We start from the raw sequence: 18,502 nt of genomic DNA on the forward strand, positions 1-18,502 counted from the left end.
TAATTAAAATTAATGATAACAATCTAATAACTGGAAAATATTATTTCGGGTGTTTGTAGAAACGGTTTGAAAATGATTGTTTTAAATCGCATGTACTGTTACGGTGTTTAGGAAGGGATGACGATGAGCAATCACACAACACAGATTACGATATAGCATACTTTTATTAGAAGGACCGTACATGTCAGAAGCATCGAACTTAACAAACTCATAAAGCGGACTAACGGTCACACAGCTTTGTACGGGTTCCCATTTGACCACCAGCGATGATGTTTTTTGACGCGGTGTTCCAGCAACCGTAAGTTATCTGGACTCCCAATTCAGTAAACTTCGTATTGTCTTGGAATCTATCCCTGACTTTGAGGGTAGGTTTTGGTAGAATTTGCAGTACTATTTTCATCCAGTTGCTTCATCCAGAACACCTCAACCAAATTCGTCTGTATCATACGAATAAAAATATCAGCTCGAGTGTAGTTACTTCTGCAAAAAACATTGTGCAGATAAATACAAGACAAAACAGTGGTCTCTGCTTTTTCTGGACCTAGAGCTTTCGGTTTTAGTTGTACTCCAAATTTTGATGACATGATGCTGAGCCATGGCGGGCTTGTCATACTATATCCATATCGACATCTTTAGCTCTAATACACACATCAGTAACGTTTGACATCACCCTGGTTCCCAGAACTGTTGAAGATAGACGTTGACTGTGGGTGTTGTATCACAGACACAGTCCCTTTGCCTATTCAGTGATGTCACTAAACCCGCCAAAAGATGGAAACAACCATGCATGAGCAGCGAATATTAGACGGAGGGGGTCCGACAGTCGATCAGTTCAAGTCATTCCACCAGGAAGGAGGTACACGGCTCGTGTTGTCTGTAGTTCAACCATGCCTAGACTGTCAATACCGCTGTCCGATCGTGTCGGCGTTGTTACTTTGTGCCAGGAGGGACTCTCAAAAAGGGAAGTGTACAGGCATCTCGGAGTGAACCTAAGCAATATTGTTCGGACATGGAGGAGATACAGAGAGACAGGAATTGTCGATGACATGCCGCCCCCAGGCCGCCCAAAGGCTACTAATGCTGTGGATGACCGCTACCTACGGATTATGACTCGGAGGAACCTGAAAGCAACGTCACAATGTTGAATAATGCTTTTCGTGCAGCCACAGAAAGTCGTATTACGACTCAAACTGTGCGCAATAGGCTACAAGTTCCGCAACTTCACTACCAACGTCCATGCCGAGGACCATCTTTGCAACCACGACTCCATTCAGCGCAATGCAGATGGGCCCAACAACATGCCGAATGGACGCATGTGCCTTCAACAAGACAACCGTCGTAGACGCGTTTGTAGGGAACCGAGTCAGTCTGAACGCCTTAGACACACTGCCCAGTGAGTGCAGCGTGGTCATGGTAGGCGCCGTAACGGCTGTACGATATGTGAATGCCCTCTTCCGAGCGATAGTGCAACCACATTGGCAGCGTATTGGCGAGGCATTCGTATGGACGACAATTCGCGCCCCCATCGTGCACATCTTGTGAATGACTTCCCTTAGGATAACGACATCGCTTGACTAGAGTGTCCAGCATGTTCTCCAGACATGAACACTATAGAACATGCCTGGAACCGATTGAAAAGGGCTGTTTATGGACGACGTGACCCACCAGACACTCTGAGATCTACGCCGAATCGCCGTTGCGAAGTGGGACTATCTGGACCAACAGTGCGTTGATGAACTTCTTTATTGTATGCCATCAATGCAACAGGACGTACTACTGGGTATTAGAGGTACTTGTGTGTACAGCAATCTGGACCACCACCCCTGAAGGTCTCGCAGTATGGTGGTACAACATGCAATGTGTGGTTTTCATGAGCAATAACTAGAACTCTTTCCGAACAGGCCATGCAGGCCCAACGGTACTGACCGGTCGCCGTGTCATCCGCAGCCCATAGGCGTCACTGCATGCGGATATGGAGGGACATGTGGTCAGCACACCGCTCTCCCGGCCGTATTTCAGTTTCCGAGACCGGAGCCGCTACTTCACAATCAAGTAGCTCCTCAGATTGCATCACAAGGGCTCAGAGCACCCCGCTTGCCAACAGCGGCAGACTGGATGGTTACCCATCCCAGTCCGATAGCGCTTAACTTAGGTGATCTGACGGGAACCGGTGTTACCACTGCGGCAAGGCCGTTGGCTTCCTGAGCAGTGAAAAAGGCGGAAATTATGTTTATATTGATCTCTGTTCCAATTTTATGTACAGGTTGCGGAACTCTCGGAACCGAGGTGATGCAAAACTTTTTTGGATTGTGTAAGTTGCCCAGCGAGCACAGCTACCTTTGGCGTGGTCTGGAGGGCCGGCTTGCTGGGCTCGCAAGTGGGAGTATGACAGCTCGCATGATAAGGGGAGTATCACTGGAGCAATCAAGCTGAGAGGAGACTTTCTGCTGCCATCCACCTGTCTCTTTGTTGACGTAAACTGGGAAGGATATGCAGGCGTCAAGTGCGCTTGTGTTTGGCTTGCAGTGCCGATTAACCTCAGGAGTGGATTATTAAGAACCCGCCGAGCCGTCAAAGATGTGTTTACCGAAATTCCTGGAAGCTCCTGTTCTTTTTATTGGTACTGAAGTCAACTCCTCCATAGAATTTTCAGGCTGAATTATGTATATCAAGATTTATGTGTTAAAAAAGGTCTGTTAAATATTTTAATTAGATCTTATTTGAAGTTTGATATATGAATTTTAAGTGTCCGTGGCGACTTTAGTTTGGGTTAATGTTAGTTGTCGCCGCTACAAGGAAGCTTGTTGTGAAGTTCGTTGGTAGTGTAATATTTACGTGTGTCATAGTGCTTCTACCTGCTTGTTATTAATTCTCTCCTTCCTTGAGGCAAATAACTATCAGCTGACACTAGTTCTGGCTCACGGTATTGGTCGATGTTATCACAGGTTGTTTATTCCTGGTGTGAAAGTAGATTTCCGTGTTGCGCGAATGTTATCAGGGTTAGTGTTAAGAACCGTGTTACTTATATTATGTACCTTTCGGATAAATGCTGTGCTCAAATTTTAGTTTTCATTTGGCGGAACATTGACTGTCTTTCTGGACTTGGCTCCAGTGCGTTGTATTGATTGAGGATAATGTAACTGCTAACCTCTTAGAAGACTGTTAAATTTCGAATATCGCTCTGTCAGAAATTGCATTAACTATTGGGAGCGTAATTATTACTTATTATAATCTTAGCTGTGACTTGCGCTTGCACTTATTGGAATTTTTATAAAATTGCTTGTGCTCTTGAGTCGGTGCTGATTGTCGATAGTTGTCAGAGCCACTCATTCGGGGCCCCGTCAGGTTAGACAGCCTCCTGTTTATGCCATTCTGTGCACAAGACTTGTGCCGCGAAAGCTCGTGCTGTCCGTCTTCTGCAGAGCTTTTTAAAGTTAAGTTAAAATTTTAGAACAATTCTGAGTCATTCTATTTGTTAATTAAAAGAGGTCCCCTTTTTAGAACCTTATTGCTTCTAATGTTATTTAAACATTTTACTAGTGGTTGAGATCTCAACGATCATTCTTATTTAATGTAAATTTTGATTATTTGAATATTCATTATGTTTTTAAATCTTTTGTTCTCCTTCTTTGATCATTTTGTACAAGAATTTTTTGGCAATGGTCTATTACGTGGCCGCTTCAGTTTCATTAAATTTTTAATTAGTGCCGTCTGCTCATGATTTTCTCGTAATTTTTATGACTCTTTAAATTTGGCTTGAAGTTTGTCTCATTAGTCTTCTGTCTTATCGTTCGGCAAACAGTCATTGTGTGCGGGTTATAATTTACATTTTCTGCCATCACCGATAATTGTTCAATATTCAAATTAACTGTTGTTTAATTTAATTCTTAATTGGGTTTAATGTAATTCAGTCTGTGCAAAATAACTTTGTATGTTGCACCAGTGAATGAACAGCTACCCCTTCCTCGTTTTCCTTCCTAGCCAAATTAAGGAGCCATATTCTCTCATTTCAGATGCAAAAAACATTTCAGTTATCCTTCATACTGTACAGTCTGTAGTTCAAAACCGTTTCTGATGTCGAGGATTCCTGCTTGTGACCTGTGCATGGTTTCATCAAGTAAGTAGGTAATGGGAATGCATCATCTGCCACAAAAACGAATGGGACTGGACATGCTCTTCCTGGTAACGCTTCACAAGTTGGCACATTTAGGGGTTTTTCTAGCTTTCTGTTGTGTGAGGTCTGCTTGAATAAAACACCATCCGAACTCTCCCTTTTCATCCGACATCAGCGTAAATGTAATAGTAATTAAAACTTTTATCCATTCTGGATATTGATCACTGCGACTGTCTTGTTAAAGGCAACAGGAATTACTGCAACCAATCGCCGTTTTTCTTCAATTTTTATTTATTCATGACCGGTTTCGAATCACCTGGTGATTCATCATCAGATGATACAATTTAGTTTGGAGTATTGTGGGGGTCGTGCGTTGCCACAAGGTTAAAAACAATGCACGACCCCATCATAGGAGGTGGAAAGTAAAGCGATTAAAGGTGTCATGTCCTTCCGCCAGAAGTTTGAGTCCTCCCTCGGGCATGGGTGTGTGTGTTGTTCTTTGCATAAGTTAATTTAAGAAGTGTGTAAGTCTAGGGACCGATGACCTCAGCAGTTTGGTCCCTTATAAATTCACACACACACCATCCGCCCATCAACCAAAACTTGCATGTCTCTGTCCTCATTCTCTGTTCCCTGCTGCCAACATATTTTGCAATTCTTTTTCCAACAGTGCATTTTTCGCTTGTAGAATAGGATGTACAGGCATGAGATATGGTGAATGGGGCTTTATTTTTATTTTGCAAAATGGACCTTTCATCAGCCCGGCTTCTGGGAAAATATATATTTGTATATGAAGTCTTCACGGGTTGTCAGCCGAGTATCGTCGTCGTCTCGTAGCGACGTTTCTTCAGGCAAAGATGATGGAGACGCATCTTCGCCTGAAGATGATGGAGACGCAATTAATCGAAACGTTACTACGAGACGACGATGCTACTCGACTGACAACCCGTGAAGACTTCATATATGTAATTCGCCGAGAAAGCATGCATTTATATATATTTGTAATTAAACAACAAGTTAGTAAGCTCCACTGTTGCGTCTTCTGGTGATTCTTCTATGGCCACTACTTTTGTTTTTGTCTTCTCTTCTGACGGATCTACTGCTTCTTCTTCCTGTCATAGATGCGTTGCTCCCCGTTCATTAGCGGTCTTTTTCTCCGTCAGGTTGTAACGCCGGAAATGCATATCGTTCTATTTCCATCTACTGTACTATAGATTTTTCCTTATTTTGTTACCTGAAGATATGACATTTCTGTGTCTTTATATATTTTAATTGTTTTACTATATATATATATATTTATGTCGATGTATAATTGCTTTCTTTTGTAAATATTATTTGTATTTTTACGCTGGGTCTTGCCTAGGGAAAACTATGCTATCGAATCATTACGTCGATAGGTCGTGTGGAGAACCAAAGTGTTTAGGATCTTTAAGAGTGTTAACTCTGCCGCGCGGAGCGCAAGCAGAGGGGAGTCTGGCTGGAGTAGTGCAGTGGAGCAGGTGTGTTGTGTGACGCTCCCGCGAGTTGTCGCGCTTTCGGGGTTTGGCAGCCTGTAATTGCGCTCGAATTGCTATGATAGTTTCTGACATGGTGTCGCGGACGGGAAGCGTTAGCTGGCACACATCAAGAGCTCGTTTCGGCTGGAGACCGTGTCGAGAAGAAGGCGCGCCAACATCCAGCTTCTGCAACAGCGACGGTCGACAATGAGTGGCTGTCGTCACCTCCTCGAACGACGACTTCAAACCTTCAATCAACCAACAAGGAAGACTGGTAGCACGTTAAGTTTTAGAACTGTATGGCAGACCTCAGCTTTTCAAACTGTTTAATTTTTCTCACCAAATTACAGCAACTTAGCATGAACCTTTGTTGCTCATTGTCCCAATTGCATTACCAAGCAGGGTCCCTTCCTTTTCCGGAATGAACCCGAGTGTCGTTGAAATACAAACGCCAGCATTAAAGTAATATCATTCGATTTCACTGCTTTAATTTCAAAGTTCAGTTAAGGTATTCATAGCTGGCTACAATATTTAGATTACACAAGCACAAATTAAGATTGCGAGTTTTGTTACCGTATTTTAGCTTACCTGTGACTGCAGCTCAGCTTGGTACGTACTAAATTTTACTATTGTTAATTGTTCAGAATCATTTAATTCAAGTTCAAAGTAAAATATCTTATTTTTAAATTGCATAGATTCAAGTAGCTTTTGAAATGATTGTTGAGGTTGCCCAAGACTAACCGTATTTTACTGAATTTCGACGTGCTTCAGAAACAAAGCTCACTATTAATTTCAGTCACTAAATTCAATTTTCCGGTTTTATTAATTCTTTTGCTAAATTAAGTCAGAGTGTTGCGAAATTTATTACTTCTGACAAACTTTCAGTTTTCACACTACACGTGTCAACCTTCAGTTGCCATGCTTCTAGTGCTAATTATATGTGTAATAACCTTTCTTTCTCAGTTACTATAGTAATTGTCCATAAGACTGGCGACCATAATTTCCCCCAAATCTCAAATATCTAATTACCGCTAGTTAATTGTTAACATAACGGCCGCACATTTTCCTTTCTTTATTAACTTTACCCCTTTTCAAAATTAATTTCCACCAGTTTCATTTGCATTTTTCCTTTCATTTAGATGTAACCCTTTCCTCCCTCTTTACCGACAGATTAACTTCGGTGACGATTGCTTTTCCCAAATTTCCATTAGGTACACGCGGTTTAATTTTTCACTGTCATTAAGGTCGATAAGTGAGGGGGAGGTTACAAGGTGCTACATAATAGATATATGTTAACCCACTCTCATTGCCACCGACTGCCTGTGCTATCCTCCGTCTTCATATCGTATCCTCATTTCTTTTCTTTGATCATCTATTTCTGCCTTATGTTCAGCTAATCGGTCAGGTTCCATTATCGATTCAGCTTGTGAATTAATACAGCTACAGCAAAGTGTTCTAAACACCTCCTCATCGACCTTCACCTCCAATACAACTTGGTATGTTATAAGTTTTGCATACTCTCCAATAGTTCCCTTTACTTTAAAACGACTTCAAGAGCTCTTGGCCTAAATTCTTCAAAACTGTAAAGATCTGAGGTCCAGAGTCCACCATCACGTTCAATCTTATTTCCACAAGTTTTTGGTTATGATGATCGGAATCACCGCCTCGCATTCATCGTTATCTTCTTCATCTGTCAATTCTTGTTGTTCTTCCGTCAATACATCCATGTATATCGCACATATCCTCGTTGTTGAGTCTGTTTCCAAATATGCCAAACTATGGGAACTCTAACACTACACTGTGTAAAGCAATAGACGCTATTGGGATGACCAAGAACCCTGGGTTTAGTTCGAAGATTCAACTGCGTCAAGACTTTTTGAAATTAACTAAAGGTAGCACTTTTTTGAAAATTGATAATGGTTCTGTTCGTGATGAAAAATCCTGGTGTTCGGTGGTGAAGAAGCAGAAAAAAATCTTGTTTAGAAATGGAACTGTCCATTTGACAGTTTTTGGAAACAATTCAGACAACAGTACACCGCAAAAGTTCGCGGAAGCACAGAAGAGGGAAAGAAGGTATTTGCTGTTTTATTTACTTTGCTCCCAGACAAAAGTCAAAATTAACATGAAAGGCATTTGCTGGGTTGAAAAATAATCGCCTGGATGGTCGCAGAAAACTGCAGTGCTAGACTCTGAAATGGCTACAATTAAAACTATGAAAACGGCGATCCCCGAAACATCCCTTTCGAGTTGGATTTTTAACTTCACTCAATGTCTTTGGAAAAAGTAAACTTACAAGAACTGTGATTACTGGAGGAAAACAGCGATAGAGACAAAGACCGATTGTTTTGCCGCATATGTGCCATTATGGAACGTCTTCCTCGAAACAGTTTTAGTGAAGTGTGGATATCAGTATTGGAAGAAATGGTAATGCAGTGGAGAAAAGGTCATGCAGTTCTGAGACTTTGCAGTCACTCAAGGATGGAAATTCCCAGTATACCAACTGAAATATGGAATTTTTTAACCAGCTGCACACGCCCACGAATGCTGTCGAAGATTGAAAAAGAAAACTAGACTTCTCAAGAGCCCGCCCGGTTAGCCGTGCAGTCTAACGCCGGTCCACGACACGAATCCACCCGGTGGTTTAATGTCAAGGTCCGCTGTGCCGGCCAGCCTGTGGATGGTTTTTAAGGGGGTTTTTCATCTGCCTCGGCGAATGCGGGCTGGTTCCCCTCATTCCGCCTCAGTTACACTATGTCGACGATTGCTGCGCAAACACTTTCTCTACTACGCGTACGCCATAATTACTCTACCACGCAAACATTGGGGTTACACTCGTCTGGTGAGTTGTTCCCAAGGGGTCCACTGGGGGCCGAACCGTACAATAACCCTGGGTTCTGTGTGGGGAGAGTCGACAGCTGTAGTCTGTTGTGGGGTTGTGTACCACTGCGGGCTGCGGCGGGGACGAAGCCTCTCCGTCGTCTCTAGGTCCCCAGCTCCATACAATACAATACTCATCTATAAATCACAAAAACCCGAACATATACTTTCTAATGAATAAGCTGAAGTAGAAAGCAGTAAATGATATCCTTGAAATTAAGAAAAAGATTCCATTGGATACATAGATCTCGACAAAAAATTTAAGACCATTATAAGAATATATAAGGCCGCGAATGATTTAAGAAGATCCTAAAATCTCTGGCATTCTTACAAAAAATCAAGTGAGAAATTAAAATTCATGAAATAAGATAAGAAGTTTAATCATTTGATGCAGTAATGTTACACAAAGGAAAAAAGGTAAACAATAAAAAAAAATAAAAACGAAAAGTAGCGTTTAAACATTTCTATGTACTACCTACATAGGCAATCGACTGCGTTCTTATGCTATAAAGTCAAAAGTGCAAACCTCAAGTTTAACTTCCTCCACACGAAATTCGTCACAAACCATGTAATTCAGAAACTTCGCGCATGGTAGCAAATTGAAACTACGCGGGATTGTCATTCGTGTGACACATTTATTTCCGTGGCTGTTGGTTGATACGCCGTGGTGTGGTACTGGAAACTGCACCGCTCGCTGTGTGTCGTTAGTTGGTCGTCTGGAAGTACTGTAATCCTAGGTGCTGTGTTCCGCACACGATTTCCTTGTCGACGACATTTTTTTACTCTCTCTGTACGAGTCTCTATGTCTTGTTCGTAAAAGTTTCTCATTATTGAGTTCGATATCACTATTCTTCACCGAAAAGCAGTTGTCTTTACACGGCAAGCCATCCGTCAAGCTTCTCTTAAATTTCGTATATTAATTTTGCACCTATAAAACTCGAGTATGGAAGCTTTACAGAAAGAACGCATTCCATTACCGCACTGTTCAGTTACACTAATGTGACCACCTGTGAAAATCCTGAACAACCCCCTTTTGCTGCGTGGACGTGCAGAAAGAGAGAGAGTGAGGTTCTGGAGGGTGCCGGCAGGGATGTGGAGCCTTGCCGACGTCAGTGCCGTGGCAGCTGCTCTAGGTTTCTCGGTTGAGGAGCCATGAAGCGAACAGCCCGATCAAGGTGCTCCTACAGATTCTCGATTGGGTTTAAATCCTGGGAGTTTGGCGGCCAAGGGAGTACGATAAACTAATTCTGGTGCAAACCACGCACGTACTCTGAGAGCTGTGTGACGTGTTACATTGTCCTGCCTGTAGATGCCATCACACAGAGGAAAAACCAATTGCATGTGGGGTGTACATTGTGCCCAAGGACAGAATCGTTCTACTATTGATCCATTGTGCCTTCCAGAATGACGAGACGAATATTCCCCAGACCCCCCAGACCATAATGCTCCCTCCTCTGGCCTCAACCCTTTCAACAGTTGTTGCTGACTGTTTGATTTCAGACGTTTTACGCCGTAAACGCCAATGGCAATCTGTTCGACAGAGCATCAAACGTGATTCATCTGGAAAGGCTGCCTGTTGCTACTCAGTGAAGGTCCAGCTGCCTCACTGGTGTGCAAATCCCAGCCTTCGTCACTCATGAACAGCAGTCAGAATGGGCGCATGAACCAGGCGCCTGCTACAAAGGCTCATTCATGAACGTTCGTTGAACTTTCATTGAGGAGACACTTTTGGTAGCCCCTTGGTTCATTTGGGCTGGCAGTTGCTCAACAGTTGCACGTCTCTTTGGCGGTGCAAACCTCTGCAGCCGTTGTTCATCCCTGTCAACTGTTGTGTGGTACACCACAGTTGCCTCGACGCCGGTTTTGGGCAGTGCCACAGTTTGACGACGTTGGCACGCGAACTGTTTACAAATTTAGCCGTTTAGATGCGCTTCCATCCTTGGCCTAAAAGCCAATGATCATACCGTTTCGGACAGTAGATAAATGGCTCCGTTACCGCGTTACGACAATGATTGAACTATTTTTCACGCCCCTCCGACAGGCTGTATATACGCTTAACTGCTGCCACCTGCCGTCTGTGAGTGGTTATCACACGTTAACATCAAACATAGGCGGTAGTCACATTAACGTAACTGGACTGTGTAAATGAACTAGACCGTGTACCTAATATGAACCCACGTCTCTTACACTTTACGAATATCAAAATTACTTAATTAAAGAATGGGAATGTGTAACTTTGAGAAAATATCAGTATAGATCGTATTTCTTCGTTTCATTAACCATAGGCACGTAACACACTCCATGACAATACCTACTCGAATGGACTGCTGCGTTGCTTCCACTTTTATACTGAAGCAGCCATTGCTGCTTTATATATCCTGTTGGTCAGAGTACCACACCTTCCACATCGGAAGATTCTGCCGCCTGGGCTATTCTCAGGGCGAAATCGAAGTTTTGGAAGACGCCCCACCCCCTCCCCCCCCCCCCCCCCCCCCACCCACGTCTCCGTCCGCTGCTGTCGGCTGCCGCCGTCCACTTCAGCGACATCTGTCGTCGGTAGACAGCACAGTCCTCCAAGGACACCCCCACTACCACCGTCATATACGCCTTCCCTTCCCCTGCACTCACCGTTACCTCCTGGAGTGCCTCCTCCAGGTTTCTGCCGTCTACTCCACTTCAGGAGAAAGAAAACTTGCGTTCTACAGATCGGAGTGTGGAATGTCAGATCCCTTAATCGGGCAGGTAGGTCAGAAAATTTAAAAAGGGAAATGGTTAAGTTGAAGTTAAATATAGCGGAAATTAGTGAAGTTCGGTGGCAGGAGGAACAAGACTTTTGGTCAGGTGAATACAGGGCTATAAATACAAAATCAAATGGGGGTAATGCTGGAGTAGGTTTAATAATGAATAAAAAAATAGGAGTGTGGGTAAGCTACTACAAACAGCATAGTGAACGCATTATTGTGGCCAAGATAGACATGAAGCCCATGCCTACTACAGTAGTACAAGTTTATATGCCAACTAGCTCTGCAGATGATGAAGAAATTGATGAAATGTATGATGAGATAATAGAAATTATTCAGGTAGTGAAGGGAGACGAACATTTAATAGTCATGGGTGACTGGAATTCGAGAGTAGGAAAAGGGAGAGAAGGAAACATAGTGCGTGAATATGGATTGGGGGAGAGAAATGAAAGAGAAAGCCGTCTGGTAGAATTTTGCACAGAGTATAACTTAATCATAGCTAACACTTGGTTCAAGAATCAAAAAAGAAGGTTGTATACATGGAAGAATCCTGGAGATACTAGAAGGTATCAGATAGATTATATAATGGTAAGACAGAGATTTAGGAACCAGGGTTTAAATTGTAAGACATTTCCAGGGGCAGATGTGGACTCTGACCACAATCTATTGGTTATGAACTGTAGATTAAAACTGAATAAACTGCAAAAAGGTGGGAATTTATGGACATGGGACCTGGATAAACTGAAAGAACCAGAGGTTGTACAGAGTTTCAAGGTGAGCATAAGGGAACAATTGACAGGAATGGGGGAAAGAAATACAGTAGAAGAAGAATGGGATGAAGTAGTGAAGACAGCAGAAGCTCAAGTAGGTAAAAAGACGAGGGCTAGTAGAAATCCTTGGGTAACAGAAGAAATATGGAATTTAATTGATGAAAGGAGAAAATATAGAAATGCAGTAAATGAAACAGGCAAAAAGGAATGCAAACGTCTCAAAAATGAGATAGACAGGAAGTGCAGAATGGCTAAGCAGGGATGGATAGAGGACAAATGTAAGGATGTAGAGGCTTATCTCGCTAGGGGTAAGATAGATACTGCCCACAGGAAAATTAAAGAGACCTTTGGAGAAGACAGAGCCACTTGTATGAGTATCAAGAGCTCAGATGGAAACCCAGTTCTAAGCGAAGAAGGGAAAGCAGAAAGGTGGAAGGAGTGTATAGAGGGTCTATACAAGGGCGATGTACTTGAGGACAGTATTATGGAAATGGAAGAGAACGTAGATGAAGATGAAATGGGAGATATGATACTGCGTGAAGAGTTTGACAGAGCACTGAAAGACCTGAGTCGAAACAAGGCCCCGGGAGTAGACAACATTCCATTAGAACTACTGACAGCCCTGGGAGAGCCAGTCCTGACGAAACTACCATCTGGTGAGCAAGATGTATGAAACAGGCGAAATACCCTCAGACTTCAAGAAGAATATAATAATTCCAATCCCAAAAAAAGCAGGTGTTGACAGATATGAAAATTACCGAACTATCAGTTTAATAAGTCACAGCTGCAAATTACTGACACGAATTCTTTACAGACGAATGGAAAGCTGGTAGAAGCCGACCTCGGCAAAGATCAGTTTGGATTCTGCAGAAATGTTGGACCACGTGAGGCAATACTGACCCTACGACTGATCTTAGAAAATAGATTAAGGAAAGGCAAACCTACATTTCTAACATTTGTAGACATTGAGAAATCTTTTGACAATGTTGCCTGGAATACTTTCTTTCAAAATCTAAAGGTGGCAGGGGTAAAATACAGGGAGCAAATGGCTATTTACAATTTGTACAGAAACCAGATGGCAGATATAAGAGTCAAGGGACATGAGAGGGAGGCAGTGGTTGGGAAGGGAGTAAGACAGGGTTGTAGCTTGTCCCCGATGTTATTCAATCTGTATATTGAGCAAGCAGTAAAGGAAACAAAAGAAAAATTCGGAGTGGGTATTAAAATCCATGGAGAAGAAATAAAAACGTTGAGGTTCGCCGATGACATTGTAATTCTGTCAGAGACATCAAAGGACTTGGAAGAGCTGTTGAATGGAATGGACAGTGTCTTGAAAGGAAGATATAAGATGAAAATCAACAAAAGCAAAACGAGGATATGGGATGTAGTCGAATTAAGTCGGGTGATGCTGAGGGAATTAGATTACGAAATGAGACACTTAAAGTAGTAAAGGAGTTTTGCTATTTGGGGAGCAAAATAACTGATGATGGTCGAAGTAGAGAGGATATAAAATGTAGACTGGCAATGGCAAGGAAAGCGTTTCTGAAGAAGAGAAATTTGTTAACATCAAGTATAGATTTAAGTATCAGGAAGTCGTTTCTGAAAGTATTTGTATGGAGTGTAGCCATGTATGGAAGTGAATCATGGACGATAAATAGAATTGGGGAGAAGAGGAGTTTGTGGCACAACTTGACAAGAAGAAGGGACCGGTTGGTAGGACATGTTCTGAGGCATCAAGGGATCACAAATTTAGCATTGGAGGGCAGCGTGCAGGGTAAAAATCGTAGAGGGGGACCAAGAGATGAATACACTAAGCAGATTCAGAAGGATGTAGGGTGCAGTAACAACTGGGAGATGAAGAAGCTTGCACAGGATAGAGTAGCATGGAGAGCTGCATCAAACCAGTCTCAGGACTGAAGACAACAACAACAACTCCGCTTCACCCTTTACAGTCCCCCCCCCTTCTTCCTACTCCTGTATTCCCACCTGTATTCTGCTCATGCTCCTGCTCCCGTCTGTCTTCGTCCTCCTCCCACTGCTCCTGACCCCCTCCAACCGCTACCACCCTTCAGGAACACTTCCGGCACTTCACTTTCTCTACTATGATTGCCCTAGTTTTCCTCACCAGAGTCACCGCCTGCCATCCCACAGCTGCCACCACAGAGTGCCCACCCTCTGTTCATAGTGCCTCAACCTCACATGAGGGGCCTCTCCACCACCCTCTTCAAATCCTGCCAGTCCTTCTTCCCTATCCCAGGCCACCCCATCAGAAACTCCCCAAGCACCCAAATGGCGACGTTGCCTCGACCCCCTCCTCCAGAAAACCACTCCCCACCCAACTTCCTTCTGATCACCCTTCCTCCCACATTCCCAACCCCCACACTGTTTACCTTCATCCTTTCCAACCCCAATCCTAAGTTCGTTGGTGCCTGCACCCACATCCTTGGTATCTGTAAGTATATCCCCAGTGTCCTTATTGCTCAACTTATCCCCTACACAGACTCTGTCCTCATCAAATCCCCCCCTCTCTCTCTCTTTCCACACTGATCTCTTCTGGAACCTTCCCCACTTCACTTTTGGCCCACATGCATCCCTCACACCTTTCCTTACCTCCTCCTCTACCCATCAACCCAAACCACCTCATTCTCCACCAACCTTCACATCTGTGATTACAAAACTCAGCCCTGTGGTAAAGGAGGCAGAGGTGTTGGTGAAACTGAAGGCCCACCACACCTCGGAATGCCGCTTGGTCTGACATATCTACAACAACTCTGGCCCTGATGCATATGTTCCAAGAGTCTGCCTCCCCCATAGATCACCTCCTCACTCACAGAGCCCTGATTTTCAACTGTCGCTCCCCCATTGACCCCTCCCATTCCACTCCTCACTCCTACTGCTGCCAATGCTGTCTCCTCTGCAATGGCCACCTCATCCAAAACTGCAAAAAAAAACACCTCCCTCCATTGCACAGCCTCCCACTTCCTCAAACAGCTTCCTAACCTTCCTGTTACACCTGCATCAAAGCTCACTCCACTTCGTCCTCCAAATGCAGAGCCAAACCCCCTCCTACCATTTCTCAGCTCATTGTCCCCATTTGCCTCATTGACCAGCCCATCCACCGCAACAATTCCCTCTGCCCCTTCTACAGCTGAAGACATCATACATTTCCTGACCACTGTCCTCCAGAATATCCACCCATTCCAATGCTCCCACACCCTCCAGGAGATCTCTCTTGTTGCCCACTACATCTTCCATTTGAATACCTATGTTGTGTACTCCCACAAACAGGCCCATATCACCTTTACCCATCTAGATGCCCTTGTTTGAGCCTCCCTGTTCTCCTCTTTTTGCTCTCTCCTTCCCTCCCACATCCTGGTGTGTCAACAGACTCATCACCTATACCTAAACATTGACTCCCTCGCTGCCAGCAAATACCTCTTCATGAATACCCTGTCCAAGCACCAGTTCTTCATCCTTAACAAAACCTTCCTGCAACCCTACCATGTTTTCTGCATGTCTCCTATCGCATTAACTGCACCAACAACCCTCTTCCCTTTGCATGAGGGTTGTTTGATATTGGCCACCTCAAGCATAACCCTATATGGCCACAACCCCTGCTCAGTGACCCTACCAAACACCTCCTCCTCAGCATCTGCTTTCCCTTCATCACCATCACCTGTGCCATTATCTATGTCTGTCCCACTGCTCCTCTCCCCCACGACTTCATCTCCCATGTTGACCACACCTTCTCAACCTATGTGATTGCCACCAACCTCAACATCCAGAGTCCTGACTCTGCCACCCTTCAGCAGTGGCATCAGTTCTTTGCCAACCTTCACAGTGACCTTGTTCCCCTCCCAAAAGTAACTCCATCCCGGATGTAATTCTCATGTCCCTCAACCTCCTTGGCCATATTGCAACAGACGTCCTTGACCCCATTGGTAGTGACCACCTCGCAGTCCTTGTCCCATCCTCCCCCCCCCTCCTCACACCCGCCTTGCTGCACCTCTAAAGACTCTCCATGACTACGACTGGGATGCCTACCTGGAACCCATTGCCTCATGGGTTGTAAGCCATTCCCTAACCTTTCACCATCCCACTGACATCGCCCATGCCATTTTCTTCCTCCAGACGACCATCACTGATGCTGTGGAGGCCCATGTTCCTACCAAACCAATCCACCCTCAACACTCTTCCTCCATAGGATGTTCTTCTTCTCTGTGAATCCCACAGGCTTTACTGCTCCTTCCTCTGCACCCTTGCCTGGGATACACTTCTCAACCACCGGCAATTACAATGACACATCTGGAACCTCCTCGCAGGAAAGAAATGCCAAGACTGGCGCCAGACATGTACGTGCCTTAACTCTGCCTTCCCTGTCAACTCTTCCAAGTACTGGTCTGCCCTCCATCATCTTACTGGTAGTCATTCTGCCCCACATTACTCTCTTCTCCACGACAACCACCACTACCTAGACAACCTCTGTAAGGCTAACCATTTTGCTTCCCACCTCTTCCTGACAATCTTGATTTTGATTACTCCCTCTTCCCCACAGTCCTTGAACGCTTGTCCCATCACTCGCCTCCAGTTTCTGGTACTTGGATTGGTTACCACCCTCAGGCATAAACAGTCGCATTACTTCACAAGACATCAAGCTCGTCCTCTGCTCCAAACACAACACTGGCCCTGGTCACGATGGTGTCACCTACTTCAGGGAATCCTCCTCCTCTTTCCTGGCTGCCCTTGCTACCCTGTATAACATCCTCCTCTCCACCGGATTTTACCCTGAGCTGTGGAAGACTTCCTGTGTGCTGCTGTTTCCTAAACCTAACAAACCCCCCTCTGACACCTCTTCCATCTGCCTCACCTCCATGTTCATTAAGGTGTTTGAGTCCATCATGTATCACTATATTCATCACCACCTTAACCAGCACCACCTCCTTCCCGTTGCCCATTGTGGCTTCTGGCCCTCTTTTTCAGCTGATGACTAGCTCCTTAGCCTTACCAATCTTTTTTCTCTCCAACTTAACTACCATCACTCTGCTATCTTTGTTCCCCTTGACCTCCACAATGCCTTCGATTGTGTCTCGCATCCTGGACTCCTCTTTAAACTCCAGACCTACGCTCTTCCCATCAGTTTCGTCTGTCTCTTTGCTTCCTTCTGCTCCTATCTTCCCTCCTATCTGACTATCCACAATACTAACTTCTGTACATTCTATGCCCCAAGGCACCACCTTTTCCCCTCTCATCTGTCTCCTGTACACTGCAGGTATGCCTAAACCTCCCACACCTGTTCCACTCCTCCAATTTGCTGATGACACCGCCTTCCTGGCTCCAATGTACCCTTGAAACATACCTTGACCAGTTCACCACCTGGTGCAACCAGTGGCTCCTTTGCATCAACCATTTAAAGGTTGTACCAATTGCTCCTTCCGATTCTACAATTTTTACCTCACCATTTATGGTCGTCCTATCCATCTCACTCCTACCCTGAAATACCTTGGTCTCACCCTCGACCATCTCGTCACCTGGACTCCCCATCTCGTTATGATACAACATAAAGTCCACAATAGAGGCACTCTCCTGAAACTTCTGTCCAGCCTGACCTGAGGTCTGCATCTTTCCACAATCCTTCACACTTACAAATCCTTGATCCAACCCATCTTTTTTTATGCCAACATCACCTGGGTCTCTGCACCTCACAGCCCTCCAAATCCTTAAACTTCATGCACCCCACCTTGCCTTCTGTATCTGCCTCCTGTTCCCCACACAGATCCTCTAGCCCATTGCCACCCTTCACCATTGTATCCCACCCTCTCTCCATCTCCACACACTCCACCTTCTTTTCCAACACAAATTCCAGCACCTACCTGTCCCAGATGATGAGCTTCACCCTGATATCTACCCCTCCCACCAGCTCTAATCCTATCTTCTCCCTTCCCATTCCTCAGAGCTCCCTCTCCCCTTCCCGTGAGTGGTTTCCCTCCCTTCTGCTTGCCTCTCCCTTTCGAATGCATCCCTTCTGTGTATCTGCACTCCCTCCTGACTCGCTTTCCATCTCTCACCCTGTCTGTCTCCGGCCCCTTGGTGCGCCCCTCAACCTCCCCTTTAGCTTTCATCTCACCCTCTCCAGCTCCCCTCCCCCAATGCACCTTCCTATCCCCTATTTTTCCCCTCCTCTCAGGCCTCCTCCCCCTCAGCAAGTCCCTCCTGCAGCTTTTATTCTTTACATGTGTGCTCCATCTTTTACAGTGGTTTTAAAGGGTATTCATTCTGGAGTGTTTCAATATTGTGGCCAACTTTTATTTTATGCATGTGACTTCAGTGTATTTTATGTGCTCTGTGAATTGACAACTGTGTTTTTTAACTTTATGTCAACTTTTTTAACTGTTCCACAATGAATGTCTTCATATCAGTGTATATTTTAACCCCAATTTTCTCCACCTATTATGCTCTTATGTCCCCATTATTATCGTCTTCTTTATGTATAGTTGCCTCTTATTT

The sequence above is a fragment of the Schistocerca piceifrons genome, chromosome 1, assembly GCF_021461385.2.
Source record: "Schistocerca piceifrons isolate TAMUIC-IGC-003096 chromosome 1, iqSchPice1.1, whole genome shotgun sequence".
Taxonomy (NCBI): domain Eukaryota; kingdom Metazoa; phylum Arthropoda; class Insecta; order Orthoptera; family Acrididae; genus Schistocerca; species Schistocerca piceifrons.